Source organism: Schistocerca piceifrons, chromosome 5 (genome assembly GCF_021461385.2).
Source record: "Schistocerca piceifrons isolate TAMUIC-IGC-003096 chromosome 5, iqSchPice1.1, whole genome shotgun sequence".
Lineage (NCBI taxonomy): Eukaryota > Metazoa > Arthropoda > Insecta > Orthoptera > Acrididae > Schistocerca > Schistocerca piceifrons.
The window spans coordinates 231,373,283-231,392,940 of NC_060142.1; positions in this window are offsets into that span (position 1 = coordinate 231,373,283).

A 19,658-nucleotide genomic window follows, 5' to 3' on the forward strand; every position below is an offset into this window, starting at 1 on the left:
TAGCGCTTCCGAGTGGTTGGCAAAGCTAAATTGAGGACATCGCGCCATATGCTGACACCATATAACGCTCAAGACATTTCTGTCTTAAGCACTTGTAGTCTTCCAGAACTTTCATCCACGAAGATGGGATGAGGTTCTCACTCGTCTTCACATAGGCCACAGCCCTCTGACATACGGTTTCTCGCTCTGGCGAGAGGACCCTCCAATGTGTGGTGCTTGTGGCGTACATATCACTGCACGCCGCATTTTACTAGACTGTGTTTCGTTTTCGGACGAGAAGACAGCAGTACATTTCCCAGCAGATCTGCCCTCTATTTTAAGTGACCTTCAAATGAATGTTGTGTGGGTTTCAAGGTTTTGTGATGTTTGCAATTTGTTTTCGAAAATTTTAGGGATATGTTTTTAATTCTTTTTTATAAGCGGTCAGTCAGTCACATTTCCCTGTGCCTTTCTTTTTGCTCTTCTATGGTTTTGTCAGTCGTCTTCTGGTGTGTAACACAGATTTATTGTGTGGCTCAATGCTGCCGTAAGCTACAAACACATACGCGCGCGCGTTTTTTAGCACTTGAAACATATCATTAACATCCAGGGTATCCACCCACTGCAATAACATTTGCTTGCTCACTGTGACTTCTCACTCCACGCATTGTGAGAGAATTGCTGTCTGATTGATTCCTTCGCCGCTCAAATCGTGGCTCCCTTGGAGCCCTTGCTCAGGAAGAATGTTCCATTTGTTTACTCGCAAGCCTTTGCTTCGCAGCTGTGAACAAAGTTCAACGTAATTATTCACTGATAATCGTGTCACTAGGTATCACTAGTATCTTTTTGGCAGAAAATTGTACTTGATGACTGACCTTCAACTCGCCAGTGCAAATGCTGTAACAGTGGGCTCCTATTTTTTCAAATTACCAGTATGAGATTGTGTATCGGCGCATTTATAGTGTACCAAGGTAGATGCTCTGTGTCGCCTCCTTGATGGTCCAGATTTTTGCTTTTCGCTGGTGCATTTATGCACAAGACATAGAAGCTGTGCGTAGCTATCTACCATATCACCAGAAAATTGCCCAGGCCACAGAAGCGGCTTGTGGTTTGTACATTCTGTTGTACTACGTCTTCACTGGTTGACCTCATTCACCCTGACAGATTCGTAGCTCTGTGGCTCGCCGATATTTTCCCTGTCAGCACGAGCTTGGAGTTCACCAGTGTGTCATTTTGCTACACACCGATAATGATCCGTCATGTGTTGTGGTACCCAGGGCTCTCCAGCCTGACGTACTTCGCTTGTTACACGAATGTCACTAGGACAACGTTTATACCAAGCAGTTGGCACGACGTCAGTGTACTTGGCACAGTATGTATGCGCAAACTGAACAGTTGACTTCTCAGTGACAAGCCTGTGCTGAACATAAGTCAACACCACCTATGTGGTTCCTTGATGGCTCAAACATTGAGCACCTTGTCAGTATTTGCACTTGGATTTCACAGGCCTCCCTGGAATACATGGTGACTCACGGTCATTGACGCTTTCAGCAGTTTTTCTTTCGTGGTTCCTGTACACTCAACTGTGGCTCGATTCACAGTCCTGGTCTTGAAATCGATCTTTTGCTTCAAAGGAAGCCTTGTGACGGACCATCACTGATGGAGTTGTTACATGGATTGCACCACCGCACGTTGCTTCAGTTGCTGCACTCGCTACAGCAGAAGACGCCCACACTGCTCAGACTGGCGTGGCATCAAACTAAAGATTCAGTCTTTCACGGATAGTATGATGGATAGAGACGCTGGGAGCAAGGTACCAGTGTATCTTTGCTTTGACGTAATCTGTTTCTTCTGCAGAGACTAAGAGGATTGCTGATGTTGTTGTTGTTGTGGTCTTCAGTCCTGAGACTGGTTTGATGCAGCTCTCCGTGCTACCCTATCCTGTGCAAGTTTCTTCATCTCCCAGTACCTACTGCAACCTACATCCTTCTGAATCTGCTTAGTGTAGTCATCTCTTGGTCTCCCTCTACGACTTTTACCCTCCACGCTGCCCTCCAATGCTAAATTTGTGATCCCTTGATGCCTCAGAACATGTCCTACCAACCGGTCCCTTCTTCTCGTCAAGTTGTGCCACAAACTCCTCTTCTTCCCAATTCTGTTCAATACTTCCTCATTAGTTATGTGATCTACCCATCTAATCTTCAGCATTCTTCTGTAGCACCACATTTCGTAAGCTTCTATTCTCTTCCTGTCCAAACTATTTATTGTCCATGTTTCACTTCCATACATGGCTACACTCCATACAAATATTTTCAGAAACGACTTCCTGACACTTAAATCTATACTCGATGTTAACAAATTTCTCTTCTTCAGAAACGCTTTCCTTGCCATTGCCAGTCTACATTTTATATCTTCTCTACGTCGACCATCATCAGTTATTTTGCTCCCCAAATAGCAAAACTCCTTTACTACTTTAAGTGTCTCATTTCCTAATCTAATTCCGTCAGCATCACCCGAGTTAATTTGACTACATTCCATTATCCTCGTTTTGCTTTTGTTGATATTCATCTTGTATCCTCCTTTCAAGACACTGTCCATTCCGTTCAACTGCTCTTCCAAGTCCTTTGATGTCTCTGACAGAATTACAATGTCATCAGCGAACCTCAAAGTTTTCATTTCTTCTCCATGGATTTTAATACCTACTCCGAATTTTTCTTTTGTTTCCTTTACTGCTTGCTCAGTATACAGATTGAATAACATTGGGGAGAGGCTACAACCCTGTCTCACTCCCTTCCCAACCCAATGTCAAAATTACCGAACTATCAGTTTAATAAGTCACAGCTGCAAAATACTAACGCGAATTCTTTACAGGCGAATGGAAAAACTGGTAGAAGCCGACCTCAGGGAAGATCAGTTTGGATTCCGTAGAAATATTGGAACACGTGAGGCAATACAGACCCTACGACTTATCTTAGGAGGAAGATCAAGGAAAGGCAAACCTACGTTCCTAGCATTTGTAGACTTAGAGAAAGCTTTTGACAATGTTGACTGGAATACTCTCTTTCAACTTCTAAAGGTGACATGGGTAAAATACAGGGAGCGAAGGGCTATTTACAGGATTGTTGATAAGTCACCAGAATCAAATTAGTTCGTGTAAACTGCATGATTCCGCCCTAGGCCTTGCGCTTTCAGATTCTGTGCCTGCCTACATGAAGCATCCCTCGCTGCGTCTAGCTCCTGAGCTCAACACCATCGGTGTCAGTCCAAGAGCCAATGGAAGTCTCGACAGCCACTGTCGTCTGGGGATGGGCCCTCCTTCCTGGTGGCTAGCCGGTGCAGCGCCTTGGGTCCCTCTACTCTCATCGAAATGCCTCCATCTTAATTTGCTGCCCCATATCTGGATGTATATGCATGCCTTCTGCCCCATTTTTTGGCTGGTGTCCCAGGTCGGCTCAGAGTGTTTGTCGGGGTGCAGGCAGGATCTCACCACCAGCCTAAATTTCGGCTCCCAACTCCTCATTGCCACCTGCATCCAGCCCTAACCGCCCCATTTTGATTCACTCATCTACACTACAGTACGATGGTCAGGAGGTTTGTTGGGATAGGAATGTGGTATCATGTACTGATACCACCCCACTGGCGTTCTACGGTTGGTAATGGAATTTAAGTTTCCGTTAGACGCTGACAGCAGTTACGCGGAATTTGGCGGACGGAATGGTTTACGCCTTTATGCCTTGCCTCCAGTGACAATGGACTATGAGCGCCCCCTGCCGCAGCAAAATAGCCACTCTCCCCCCAAGTTCGAAGTGTGTGCTGTCTTTCGGTAAATTCACGCTGAGATGTTCCGCCTGATTTAATGCAGCCCACATAATGTAACTGTCATTTGTGATACCACAATTTGGCAGTGGTACAGAAACTTTGAAGCAGGACATACAGACACTCATGATAAAGGCTGTCAGAGAAACAAGCGTGTATCCCTGAGTATAGCATGCGTTTGCTGGATATGGTCTTGGTGACGCCACGTTTTCTGAGAAGGAGGCTGGTAAGTGCTACTAGTCCTCTGTAAGCTCTGTGGACGCTTCAACAACCATCGTGGGGTGTGGCTGTGGAAACTTGTGTGTCACATGGAAGGGGACCTTGGCTTCAACACCCAGATCGTGGGGCTGGTATAAACATCTATAAAGAAAGATCTCAGTCTCAAGGTGTGCTGTGTGCTGATGAGATGCATGGCTGTTGAGGTTGAACACTCTTTAGCGCGCATTCTATGGAGAACCTGCCGCACCTCAGTTGTACAAGACTTACCTAGGTGAGTGGGGTTATGTCTAGGTGGATTTTTATTTCCCTAGCTACTCTTAAGGCAGAGGAGGAACCATCTAAATTTCCTCCTCTTACTCCTGGTGGAATTGATGATTCGCTGACAGGCACCAATGAGCAGTCTCACAAGAGAGATCATGTAGCCAGTCCTCCAGACTCAGGACTGACACAGAGCTCTTCATTCAACAGTAAGAGAATGCACGCTACTGGTCAGATCGTGTTTTTGATTGTGAACATAAGGGGCGTGGTTTTGAAAAGTTTTCGCCTTTTTATATTCAAAAAGATTCAGAGGGCTTTGCAGGTACTATGAAATCAGTGAAGACAGACAAAGCCATGATACAGCCTCCCATATTTGCTACATATTTTGCTTTGGCCCTTCAAACACCAATTTCAACAGCCAACGCTTCTACATAAACAGAGTTTTCTAGTGTCAGCAGTAACATCTGTGTTTGCCAGTACACTCATCAAGCCGTTGTTTCAGAGCCTTCTGAGAACGTCAGATACAGCCACAGTTAGCACTGTTGTTGAGCATCTGGTTCCACCAAAGGCAGAGCCAGGCAAAAATTCCAACACTGCCTCCAGTGCTGCTGCTGTTTATCGCACAAAGCCCTCCCAGACCAACCTTCCAATACAGGCGAAAACAGGCAATAGACCAGATCAGGCTATGTTGATGCCATTGGACTTGACGATTCTACAGCTTCTGCTTTATAGCTGATGGACTGCGAAGTCTACCTGGGGCAACCATGCTATCCCAAGGTTGAAACTTCGTCTGTTACAGGCTCCCAACCCTGGCAGAAAGACAAGGTGAATGTGGCTCCCATACTACAGTGGAATATAAATCAGTTCAGGACTCATGTGGTGGAAATGAAACTCCTGGCAGAGGCTCACCCCAAGTTTATCTTCCACCAAAACGAAAACCTGTCTGCGGCACGCCCCCTGTACTTGTGTTCCCTCCCACCAAAAGGATGACTTGGCTGTGGAAAGAGGCAAGTGAGGGGTTTCTATGTTTGTACTAACACATACCGCTCCTCTGCTCTCTCTTTGGTTACTATTCTACAATCCATAGCCATTGCTGTTCTTGTGGGCCACAAGATCATTCTCTGCTCACTGTATTTACCTCCACAGGATACAATAGAATTTGAGTCTCTTATTGGTCTTATTGTACACCTCCACGCCCATTTCTCCTACTGGATTATGGGTCTTAAACTATACTTGCCCCAGGGATCGAGTCTTGGAGAATGTCATGACGTCTCAGGAGCTATGCATCTTCAATACTGGCAGTCCCACACACTACTTACCTGATACTGGGTCGTCCTCAGCCACCGACCTCTCTTTCTGCTCTCCAGTCCTTGGAGAATCAGCACAATGGGAAGCAACTGATGACCTTCATTCCAGCGATCACATCCCAATGTGGATCACTTAGTGGATGGACGATTGCTTGAACAGAATCATCAAAGTGGAGGGTCGTCAGAGATAGCTGCATGCTGTTGAGCCAGCTCGCTGTGTTTGAACACCGCAACAGCGGCCAGGAATGGATGGACCACATCACACAACTGATCCAACAAGCCAATAACTTATTCATCCACAGACTTAAGGTCATCTTAGGGGGCAACCTGTACCTTGATGGGCTCGTGAGTGCCATCCAGTAATCTGGGACCGGTTTGCAGCTCTTCGACTGTTTATATCCGGCCCAGCAGCAGACAACCTCGCAGCCTTTCAAGTCGCGAGAGCCAAGACTCGCCGCGTCATTAAGAAGAGAAAGAAAAGTTCATGGCATGCGTTCTTAGCCACAAACAGTACGTTTCATCAGTTGCAATTTACATTGGAGAAATAAGAGGCGTGGTGTCAAAATATGGGTTTTCATTTTTATAGTTCTCGTCTACTTTCAGTTTACTTGACTTGTTTATGAGGACTTCATTTTTTATTCCAAATTGTCGTGGTTGCTACACCTGAGAGACCTGAAAACAAGGACCCAAAAGGCACTGAACAGCACGAAGTTCCTTAGCCACAGGTCTTGGGAAACAAGACAGGGCGCGTTTGCTCCAGTTTTGTAGGGCTTACTTGCGTTCACGTGAGCACAGTGTGTGGATCGACGAGGTCTTCTACCTTGAAAGCCATTGATGCTATACACCATGAGGAGATCAGGCTGGCGACGGATGTTTATAGGACCATCCCCATACCTAGTCTGTTTGCTGAGGATGGTGAACCGCCACTTACAATCCGACAGAAACTCCTCGTGGTGCATGAGGCATGTAAGCTCCTAGCAGCTCTGAAATCATCTGTATACCATAAAATTGCCTGTCTGGATCTGGAACGCCTTTGCTCCAATCATCCTTGAGCAACAAATTCGTTTTGGATACGAGTGTGGCGTACGCTAGAACCACTTGCTGTGGAGCAAGTACAACCCGCAGAGCCAGGGCTTAAAGCATCTGCAACCCTGGTTACTGCAGGGGCCGAGCGTAATTTTACATTTAATGCAGTACAGGAGAAAGTGCACTGCCGTATATGTTTTTAATACGAGAGTTAAGGATATTTTAACTGAGCACCGCAATTATTTAGCTGTCATTATGGACGGGTCGAAACAGGGAACTCTGTTGATTGGTTTGATGTTTTCCATGATCGTGTCCGATTGTCTCAAGACTTTACTGTCTTTGACTCGGAATTAAATGCGATCTTTCTGATACTAGAACAAATGAGACATGATTTCGGTACTCGATTCCTTGTCTGTACTGAGTGTCCTTCATTTTATACAAGGCTCGTACACAGCAGATAAAGCAGTCCAGAATATACAGGATGTCCTCCTCCAGCTACAATGGCTAGGGAGAGAGGTATCTTTTTGCTTTGTGCCAGAGCACATGGGTATTGCGGGAAATGAAAGGACGGATGTAGCAGCCAAGGAGCCACGCCGCGATCCTCAGTTATTTCAGTGTGCCAACCTCCTGCACGCCATCACCTCGCTGTTGAGGTACAGAGTTATGTGACGATGGGAAAATGAGTGTCTAGAAGTGACAGACAATAAGCTCCGTGTAATAAAGCCCACAACGTGGCCGTAGCCTACCTCCCCCCAGCCACGTTGACCCGACGAAGTCCTCCTGAGCCGTCCTCTAATAGCCCACAGCATCATGAAGCAGTGATTCTTGCTCCTGGGAGCAATGTGTGTTGCTTTCTGGTGTACAGATTACTGTGCCGCACATTTTATTTGTCTGCATTTTATTTTCTGACCAGAAGGTAGCAACAGATTTTCCGTCTTTTAAGTAACGTTTAAACTAATGTGGTGAGAGTTAAGGTTTTGTGATTTGTTCAGCTAGTTTCGAAAAATTTTTGGGGAGAAGATTTTAACATGTTTGGGGGTGACAAGCTAACCCATGTTTTTTGTTAGTTGTCGCCCAGTCACATTTTCCTGTGACTTTCTTTTAGCTCTTCTGTCGTTTTACTTCTGTATTAATCCAAGGTGTAAAAAATTTCATCATATCTCCGTTGTCTTATGGCGTGTGAGATAGAGTGATTGTATAGGTGAAAACGAATGAGGTGGGAGTGAGAGCAAGAATGTCATTTGATATCCTTCCTCCTGACTGTGTGACAACTTGTTTCGTAATTTTGTCCACATTGGTTTTTTTAAATGTATGAAAGGCGCTGATAACCTCGCCATTGAGCGCCCATTAGCTCCAAACGCACGCATGCGCGCGCGCGCTCACACACACACACACACACACACACACACACACACACTTATTCCCTCGTTATGTGTAACTTTTCAGCAAGTGGACAGGGCGACTGAAGTAAATCGTCCACGATGGGCAATTCTAAACAGGCAAAGAGAAATGATGTCATCTGGAATTATCTTTCATCATGACAATACTTGGCCGCACACTGCTGCTGCAACAAAGACGCTCCTGCAGTGTTTTCGATGGGGGAATGTCAGATCACCCACTGTATCGCCCGGAGTGGGCTCCCTGTGATTCTCATCTCTTTGCTCACGCAAGCCGTTGGCTGTGGTGACAGCACTTTGATACAGACAAAGACCTGCAGACCACAGCAAAGAATTGCCGGAGAGCGCAGGCGGCTGCACTCTGTGGCGAGGATATCGGAAATTTGGTACCACGCAAAGACAGTTGTCTCAGTCAGTGCGGCGAATATGTAGAGATGTATCTAGAAGCACAACTATTTGTTGTAAATAAAACGTTTTTTAACTGTTTTTTTTTCTATTTCGCGGCCGATCTGACTTTGAAACAGAAAAAAGAAAACGCAAATAGAAGTGCTGTGACGTAAATTGAGCGCTACTCTCATCACAGCAAACACAATATTAACTCGATTTAAAGTTACTTTTTTTTACAAACAATCGTATGATAGTTATTCATACGGAATATGTTCAGACATGCGTGAGTGGTTCGGAAATTAATTGACTAATAGGTCTCAGAAAGTTACAATATGTTTGAGGATGAATACAAGGACTGTTATATTGTCAGTATACGTAATATAATTATCAAATAAGATCACGAAGAAATGCTTGAAGACTTGGACAGTGTTTGTACTTCATGGAATGAACGGCGTCTCTGTTCAAATGCGAATAAATGCAAGATTATCCTATAACTAATGTAGATAACACGATTATATCTAATTACAAGATTAGTAGTAAATATCTTGAGCACGTGACATCGAATATTGAGAGACAACACTAGAAGCGATATTAAACGGGACGATCAAGTGAAATAAGAGTTAGGAACGGCGAATGAAGTACATACCGTAGATTCCCGCGTGCGTTAATGTATGCTCTGCGTGATCATCCACCTCATAACTCTGACCTTCCTACCAACTTTTTCATTCCGAAAAAATATTCTGCTGACACACACATATTGCTTCCAATTCCATGCCACTGGCATCTAAGATATAAGGTAACAGGAAAAGATTCCATGATATTCCAGGTGTCTCAATTCCAGTGACTTTATAATGTCAAATACCTTACCGGTTGCCGTATTTGTTACCGCAAATAATGCCTAGCGACTGTGATCGCGATTCGTTTAAACGCTAAGGAAAAATCTGAGATTTCAGATGAGTTTAGTATTTACATATAAATTTTCACTTTTATCGTAATACTGCATCATAGTCCAACATTGCGCTTCTGTCTTATATGTCACATCGTAGCAACACGTATATGTGCTTAAGCCGTATTTGCGGTAAGATAGGATCGATGAGTCTGAGATGTCCACGGCTCTGGGTCTCTTAGTTCAGCCGGTACTGGCTTATATCGCAACAGGTTCGACTTATTGTTTCAAATGGTTCAAATGGCTCTGAGCACTATGGGACTTAACATCTGAGGTCATCAGTCCCCTAGAACTTAGAACTACTTAAACCTAACTAACCTAAGCACATCACACACATCCATGCCCGAGGCAGGACTCGAACCTGCGACCGTAGCGGTTGCGCGGTTCCAGTCTGTAGCGCCTAGAACCGCTCGGCCACTCCGGCCGGTCGTTCGACTTATTATACTGCAAATTACACGTATAGCTTGAGGCACCCTAAGAGGATACACATAGGTCGCAAGCGTTAGATCTCCGCTGACGTTATGCTATGCACATTTACAGGATGTAGTAAGTTTTTCGTAAGAAAAAAAAAGTTCATGATAGACTTAGTATTGTTGGTTAAGCCTATACAATGAATGATAAACATAATAAAAAAAGTACTTTTGTCTTTCGTTTTAAAATTGAAAATATTCGTTTCCAGTCATAGGTTGCTCATAAAGGCAGCGCCTGTGCGGTCTTTAATGGAGGATGCCTAGACCGGAGTCGGTTTCCTTGGATGTCGTGATTATCTTCATGGATTTGTAATTGATGGTTGGTCATGATTTTTTGGTTAACGCAGGAACTGAAATATATGTAACAGAAATCAATATTATTCGTCCTTTTTACGTAATAACAAAAATCTGCATACACTAATGAGCCAAAACATGACCACCTCATTAATAACCTTTTGGTCTAGCTTTGGAACTCAGTAACGCTCTGATTCTGCGTGGCATGCATCGGACTGGCCTTGGGAGGTTTTCCTAGGTATGTGACACCGTATGGCCACACGCAGTTCACGAAGTTGCCGTAAACTATAGGACAGTCGTTTGTAGGTACAGAACTGGCGCCTTATAGCGTCCCTTATTTATTTATTTAGCGTATGGCTCAAAACATCACAGTAAAAATTACAGAAACAACACGATTTAAAAAAAGATCACATATGTAGAAACAGAGCAATAAATAACAGTTACTGTATAAGGACACCACCAATTGTAAATTTACACTCACAGAAGAGCAATCGCAAACAAACGTCCAGCTTAGATAATATATAGTCGATTGCTTCTTGGGTCGCCATTAGGAAACCCTGTGGGTCACCCTCATATGCCCTTAGTGGGTATTCCTGCACGATGTGTTTGACCGTCTGTCTCTTAGCGCCACAGTCGCAAGCGGCCGAAGGAAGTTTACCCCATCTGTGTAAGGAGTCGGCGGATCTCCCACAGTTGGTTCTGATGCGATTAAGAGTTGACCAAACGTTGCGAGGGTAATCAAATCCTTTTGGTTTACTAAAGATGCATGGCATACTGTGGCAGTTTACTGCTGTTCTGCTCTCCCATTCCTCTTTCCATCGGTCATTTATTTTAAAGTTGGTTTGGTGCAGCGCCTGTGCGGTCTTTAATGGAGGATGCCTAGACCGGAGTCGGTTTCCTTGGATGTCTTGAGTATTTTCATGGATTTGTAATTGAGGGTTGGTCATGATTTTTTGAAATTCTCTAACCAGAGCGTGTTCTCGGCGCAGGTTAGGAGGGGCTATGTTACTGAGAACGGGCAGCCACGCTGTAGGAGTTGGCCTGATTGTGCCTGATATAATACGCATTGTTGCATTAAGTTGGCTATCTACCATGTGTGTGTGTTTGCTGTTGGGCCACATTGGGGCACAGTATTCTGCCACTGGATACACCAAGCCAAGTGCGGATGTTCTTAAGGTAGATGCTTTGGAGCTCCAAGTGGAGCCACAGAGCTTCTGCAATATGTTGTTGCGTGTTTTAAGTTTCGCTGCAGTTTTCGTCAGGTGTACTTTGAATGTTAGTGTCCTATCTAGGGTAACCCCAAGGTACTTTGGGTGTTTGTTGTGATTTAGTATTTTCTCGTCTAGATATAGATGTGGTTCTCTGTTGGCCATTTTGTTGTTCAAATGGAAGGCAGATACTTCCGTCTTTGTAGCACTAGGTTGTAGCCTCCATTTTCTAAAGTAGTCGCTGAGAATCCCTAGGTCACTCGTAAGGATATCTTTGGCAGTTCTATATTACTGTGGGCTGCTGCCAGAGCCCAGCCGTCAGCATAACCAAATTTGCGCGATCTGGTTGCAGGCATGTCAGCGATGTAAAGGCTGAAAAGAAGGGGCGCAAGGACAGAGCCTTGTGGGAGTCCATTATTGGGTTTCATCTGTTTACTTCTCTCATTCCCCATTATTACTTGGAAGGTTCTATTTGACAACATATCGTCAATGAGGTTGGTTATCTTCTTGCAGGAAACGGTACAGATTAATTTGCACGTGAGTCCCTGTTTGCAAACTGTATCATAGGCTGCTGTTAGGTCCATGAATACTGCAGCTACTTTATGTTTCTTCTGCAACCCCGCCTCTATATATGTTGTCAGTGATAGGACTTGATCTGTACAGCAACGATAGGGACGGAATCCTGCTTGTTCGATAGGGATTTTTTTAAATATAGTTTGGCCTATTCTGTTGAGGAGCAGTCTTTATAATAATTTATAGACCATACTGAGAAGGGCAATGGGGCGGTAACTCTCGTCTATCGCCTGGTTTACCAGATTTCAGGACTGCGATGATCTTTGCTCGTTTAAGTGAAGGAGGTATGTTACCCACTTGGATAATGTCCCTAAAGAACTTAGCCAGCCATTGTTTTTTGTAAGCTCCGACATGTATGAGGAACTCAGGGTGGATACCATCGAAACCCGTAGCTTTGCCTGGTTTAACCTTCTTCAGAGCATTGGTAACGTCCTCGATACGAATATCTGATGAATATTCTGAGTCCATTGCACGGGTCCTTTTTAATGTTTTTAAGTCCTTCTTCACTTTTGTTGTGTGCTTTCTATCTCGTGGGGCTCTAGACGCAGAAACTATGCGGCATGCAACCTTGTTGGGAGATATTTCGTCCTTTCTATTTGATCTGTTGGGTTCAGATCACGTGAATTTGGTGGGGAAGGCATCAACATGAGTTCACTATTACGCTCCCCAAACGGCTGTAGCACGATTCTGGCCATGTGGTAGTTATTCTGCTGCGAGGTGTCACCGCCAGCGGAGAAGACATCGAGAATGGCAGGATGTCGGTCAACTGCGATAATGTTCATGTAATCCATATCTGTCCTGATACCGTCTATGCATAGTGTATATTTCGAGCAGCCATCGCCTGGACGATGGCGTATCCAACACAGCCATCGACCTAACGTGACAAGAAACGTGATTCATCAGTTCATTTGACACGTTTCCACGCGAGCGACGGGCCTTCCTCGACGATTCTGTGGTCGACGCAATCGTAAATGGCGATATCGATGGGTCAAATTGGGAACACGCGGGCGGTCGCTCGCTGCAGAGCCCCATCTTCAAACTGTACGCTGATCTGTGTCATACTAAGGCCTGCATCAGCGTTGCACTTTGTTGCCAAATATATCACAGATCGCCTTTGACCTCCACATTCTGTCATGAGACATGGACTTCCCTTAACTTGTAACCGAGTATTGGTTTGACTCTCCTTCAACTGCTTTCTACACATGCTCATGATAGTGGCGTTTTACACCCGACCATCCTCGGCTTTTCCGACAGGCTCGTCCCCAGTCCCCAGTCAGTAGTGATGTGCCGTTTATCACAGTAGCTCATTTCGGTGGTTTTCCCCACTTTGACCGTGTACTTTGGATAGAAATATTCACCTTTCGTCTCTGTTCCTTCATTGCGTCACGTGTTTGCAACGCCACTGGGTCTCTCCCAGTCTTGCGTGAAGAGGTAAGGGGTGGGAGGGCAGTTAATGCGATGTTTTGTCTCATCAGTGCACATGTGTCCATTACTGAGTATCGTAGACTCCACCACAGATACATAACTAAACCTTATTTTCAGTTCCAATATTTTATTACAAATAATTTTGTTTTTAATTCCTGCTATATATCATGGCACCCTCTTCATCTTGAGATCATATTTTGCGAAATTTGATTCACTCTTTTGCCAGTCAGGACGAGAAGTGTGGCGCAGTGAGTTGGCCACGTCTGGAGATGCGCAGGTGCAGGTGCGGGAAGCTTCCGCAGTCTACAGCGGCGCCACCCTCATCACTGACAACGGAGCTCTGTGCCAGTCAGCCGGCCAGGGTGCTCAAGCGGTTCTAGACGCTTCAGTCTGGAACCGCGCAACCGCTACGGCCGCAGGTTCGATTCCTGCCTCGGGCATGGAAGTGTGTGATGTCCTTAGGTTAGTTAGGTTTAATTAGTCCTAAGTTCTAGGGGACTGATGACTTTAGAAATTACGTCCCATAGTGCTCAGAGCCATTTTTTTCTGTGCCAGTCACTAGGCAGCGCCGTCACGGCTGCGTACCAGGGAACGCGGTTCTGGGGGAATCTGCGATCAACGTTCCCGGCCGCCAACTTCACCCAAGCCATTTTTTAGTTAATTAATAATTTCTAGATCGCTACACTTTCTTTAAATAGGGATTTTCAAAAACCCTTTACTAACTTTGAGGACAGGTTCCTTGCAGCAAAGCAAGAAATGTTCATGTGAACATTTGCCCGAAAATACGTTGTTTTAGAATTATTACTGAAAGCTGACCTTCATCGGCTTCCCATGTAGAAACCAAAAAAGTCAGGTACGTGTGGATCGTTTCCACTCATTGTATTCCAGCCGGCGTTGTGTTCTAAGGGAGACTTGTTCTTCTATCTTTAACGTATCCATTGTGTGCCTGTATTACAGATAGTGAATATTCCATTCAAACGTGGGAGGATATTCATTTCGTGAGTAGGCAGACATGATTTTTATGTACGGTCTAGTGAAAGTTAATGGGCATGTATCAGACGATGTTTCCAGACCTAAGCAGCAGAGTCGTCGAACATTTGGTGCTGTGTGTGGTTTCGTTGCCGAGACAGGACCCAGAATATCGAGGAAAATTCTTGTTACTCGTACGTCCGACCAGAAACAGATGTTCTATGTGCTGTCGAAGAGCATGGTATCAGAGCGAGAGAAGCGGCCCTGGCATGTGATACATCTTCAAGTTCAGCGTGGAGAATACTTCACGAGGAACTCATGTAGCGGTATCGACTTCAGCGTGAGCAGGGTCTTAACCCTGTTGGTCACACACCATGGAAGAAATTTGCTGATATGTTTCTTTAAACACAGCCGGTCCGTTGTTTTTATCTTCAGTTTTGTTTACAGACGAGACAGCGTTTGGAAGAGACGGAATAACAAATTTCCACACCAATACATATGAGCTGATGGCAATCCTCGTGCTACAGTACAGGCTAGACATCAGGATCAGTTTAAGAGTAACATTTGGTTGGAAATTGTAGGTGACTATCTGGCAGAGCAGCACCTGCAACCTACGCCCTCTACTATCTGATGGATGTATTCCAATCTCTGTCTTCCTCTATAGTTTTTGCCCTGTAGTATCATAGAAGCCATTCCCTGATGTCTTAACGGATGTCGTATCACCCTGTCCCTTCTTCTTGTCAGTGTTTTCCACATATTCATTTCCTCTCCGATTCTGCGCAGAATCTCCTCATTCCATACCTTATCAGACCACCAGGTGCTCTTTACAGGGGCTTTATTCATAACAACCTCCAACACCCTTCAGAAGATGCTCTGCAGATACTCAGTATTCGGACTGGTTCCAGTTCCATGGGCTGTCCATTCCCCCAATCTCATTCCTTTGTATCATTATCCATGGGAGCATCTTAAGCTTTTGATGCATACATCACACCACCCAGATGCGGAAACTCTACATAGACGTATCATGGAAATCCGCGAAAAATTTCGAAACTTTATTCGAAAGGGCGCGACAATCCATGATTCGACGAATGCGTGTGTATTTAGAAGCAAGAGGACATTTCAGGAATTTATGATGAGTTTATGAGTTGGTGAGCTGCCGTCACCGAAATTGTAAACTTCATGAATAAGTCGAAAATGAAGTGCTGTATAATGGCTCTTGTTTCACCCACACAACGCGGTTACTTTCAGGCCGTACATTCGCTACCGCAGTAGCCCGTCAGTATACTGCTCACAGTTCGGCAAGTTGTGATTTGGTGAACTATTTTGTCTTTCCGTATGTGTTTGAAAGTCAGTCGACGTGGTACCCAAAGAGCACAAACTTTGCGTATTTTAGAGATTCATGGAGTTTTGTGAAGGTCAGTCAGGTGGCTGCACTCACAATGCACGTGAATTTACTCTTTTCAGATCAATTTTTTTCCCTGGTAAATGTGGACAAATCATCATCCATAGGAAAATATTCTGGAATCACTACGAATAGAGCTATTCTCCGAAACAACACAGCTAATGCACAACAAAAAAGTCGGGTAAGGCATCTCTTTCTTGAGGCAGTGCTGTGATTCTGTGGTCACGACGAGTGCCTTCGCGGTTTGAAATGTAGATGTAGATGTAGACTAGTCTTCTTGCATACAGACCCTCAGCTGTCGGACCTCCAAGCTTCAAAACCTACTTTAGCACACTGGACTCGCATTCGGGAGGACGACGGTCCAATCCCGTCTCCGGCCATCCTGATTTAGGTTTTCCGTGATTTCCCTAAATCGCTTCAGGCAAATGTCGGGATGGTTCCTTTGAAAGGCCACGGCCGATTTCCTTCCCCATCCTTCCCTCACCCGAGCTTGCGCTCCGTCTCTAATGACGTCGTTGTCGACGGGACGTTAAACACTAATCTCCTCCTCCTCAAAATCTACTGGACGATAAAATTCTTTGTGCATTTCCATTCACCTCATTTTGAATAGAAGAATCTTGAGAACAGGTACTAATAAATAACTTTCTTCTCTTTATGCTGGATGGCGAGACTCGCTGTAGTGTTGCGCTCAATGGGGCATCACATCTTCGCGATCAAGCAGGACTGAGATGAAGATACATGTCTGGCTGCTTCTTTTGACACTGAACTACAGATTGAGATGTAAGTACCTTACAGCGTCCAGCTGTGACTTACCATGCCTATCATAGAGTTATTCTAAATTGGACTGGAGGCAGAGATTCTATTGCAGGAAGAATCGATACACTTACGAGCAGTTGAATTATGTCTCCGACTCTGGTATAAAGAGAGCGTTACGATCACCGCATGGAATAGGATACAGGTTAACAAAACCGTATGATGGTTATTCTTACTGAATATATTCAGAGATGCGTCAGTGTCTTATAGATTAACTGGCACACAGACCTCGATATGATACAACTTGTCTGAGGAAGTGAAATGGGACCGTTAATATTCTTAACATACGTAATAGAACTGTCAGATAGCATCGGCAACACAGTAAGATCAATCGCTGACCCTTCTTTTGCCTATAGGAAAGTACCATGACAGGACGATCGTAAAGAAATCCATAAAAACTTGGACAGTATTTGTCGCTCATGTAACGAATGTCGTCTCTCTTGAAATGTGGATAAATTCAAGATAAGTACTACAACAAGAAAAAGAACTCGGTGGATGAATGCAAGATAAAAGCTTCCACGAAGACAAAGAATCCGATTGTATAAGACTACTAGTGAACACCTTGAGCCATTCACATTGAATATTTAAGGGTAATATTGAGAAGCGTTATGATCTGCCAACGAATTGCCTTGCGCGTTAGTACGCTGTTTCGGAATTCCGGGCGACACGCGTGCCCCGAAAGGAATACGCACAGCGGAACAACGACGAGAACCAATGTTCCGGCCACCTTAGATGTTGTTTTTACGCGGTTAAGTAAATACCAGCCTGGTGCCCATATTGCGCATCATTACACAGTTCGCAAACATTTAGAAAACGTTATCACACTTTCACATGGATAAAGGCCACGAAAACAGGAAGACTAAGAACCGCTATCAAGTTGGACAATAATGCAAGATCAGTATTAGGAAATGCGAATGATGTACTTGCGTCTCCTGGACGGGTTCTGGGAAAGTGCAGCTCCTCTGTTAATCGTATTGACGCAAACGCTTGTGCGGGCGGTAAGATTGAAATAGGAATCACAATGGGCCTCGAATGGATTCTGTGACAAATTGATACGATCTAAAAGACGGTTTAGCCCTTCTGTTGAAAGGTTCTGAAAACTTTAATGATTTTTCTTGGAAGAAATCCAATATAGTAGTCGTGAAATTCAGCTTTTTAGATTTAAAGCACCTGCATTTGACCCAAACAGTGAGACTACAGGTATGTAGCTACCACTGCTGTGCTTGTCGTGCAGAGACCTTGAGAATTGGTCGTGTTAAGACCCGTAGAGTTATTTTCTCCTGGATTAATACCAGACTAGAATAATTGCTAATAATGGTACAAGGACTACTGCACTATGCTCTACACAATGGCAAGCGAAGTATACAGGGTGTTCCAAAGTCTTTGCGACATCCGGGCAGGCTCCTTTTATGCGAGTACTTGATCATGTACAAGATAGAAGTCACCTCGCCAGAAGCACATGGTAGATGAAACACCGTGGAAGTAAGAGCTTCTGTGCAAGAGATACAAGACGTGAATCTTCCTAATCCCTAGCGGTATTGCCAATGCGGTAACTGGAAATGGCGGTGGTGATTTTTCTCCTTTGTCATTCTTCAAACTGTACGCTGATCTGTGTCATACTAAGGCCTGCATAAGCGTTGCGCTTTGTTGCCAAATATATCACAGATCGCCTTTGACCTCCACATTCTGTCATGAGACATGGACTTCCCTTAACTTGTCCCTTGTATGTGGCAAGGAGGCTGCACCGTTCGAACACAGGGAGATGCTGTCCTGACTGTAGTGAGCTTAACATTTGCGGCACGCAACGGAGGAGTGCCCAGTCGTTTGTACGTGTCTTTATTGATTAGTGAAACTGCAGCTCCGGTATCGAGCTGGAATGGGATCACGTTGCCATTAATGTCCAAGTCTACAAAAAGTTTATTGTCCTGCTGACAAGAGCGACTGTCTCGTGCAATTTGAACAGACTCTGGTACAGAATCACTTGCTAATTGACGTGATTTCCGGCGACGTCGACGCACACTTTTTGTGGGACACACCCAGTCACTTTGAGAGAGAGTGTCACTGGGCCGAGGGGAATTAACTACATGAATTTCCATGGGCGAAGGTTCACGAGCCTGAGCATTCTTGGTTCGATTCCGGCGCGAAGCAATGGGCCTGGAACGGTTGTGAATGTCCTTTCGGAGCTTTTTCTGGCAAACACTTTGAACATGTCCTTCCTTATTACAGAAAAAGCAAATAGCTTGGCGTGACGGGCAGTGCTCACGCGAATGTTTAGTAGCACACCGCGGGCAAGACTTTAGTACTGCATTTGCATGCTGGCGCGGGACACGTGGCTGCGCGGACGTGCGCGAGGGCTGTTTACAGTTCCGTGCAGCTCGCCCGGCGGGCCGGTTAATGTGACACACAGCTGGCGAAGGTGCAAATGATTCCTGAGCAAAGTCAAGTGTGTCTTGCCTATCCAAGATGTCTATCACTTGTTGAAGGGAGGGATTGACTAGTTTCAAAATTTGCTCCCGTATACGAACAACAGAAACGTTCTGTGCAATTGCATCACGCACCATAGTATCTGAATAAGGGAGTCCACATTCACACTCAAAAGCACAATCCCTAGTAAGGCCTTGCAAAGTTGCAACCCACTCCCTATTAGTCTGACCGGCCGTACGTTTTGTACGAAAGAACGTATACCTTTTTGCAACTACATTGACTGATTCCTTGAAATATGCATCTAGTGCAGACAAAATTTCTTCGTAGGACAGAGTTGCTACGTCGCGGCGGGGAAATAATTCCACTATCACACGGTACGTTTGCACCCCTACACACGCCAATAAATGAGGCTGCCGCTCGTTACCTTGAATTCTGTAGGCGGCGAGATGAAATCCAAATTGGCGTGACCACTCCGTCCAGGTTTCCATCGCCGCATCGAAGTGTCAAAACGGTGGTGCAACTGCTTGTTGTGGGTGCGGTAGCGGTGGAGCGGCGACGGCCACATCGTTTTGCATTGCACGTTGACCCTGGACGAGCTGTCCAAGGGCATCCAATAACGCCTGCGTCTGCTGATTCTGCAAGCGATGAAATTCGGACAGTACATCAGTAGATTGTGGCGAAGCCATGACACAAGTAAATTAGAGCAATACGACCGTTAAATCGTCGTCGCCAAAAATGTTGTGGA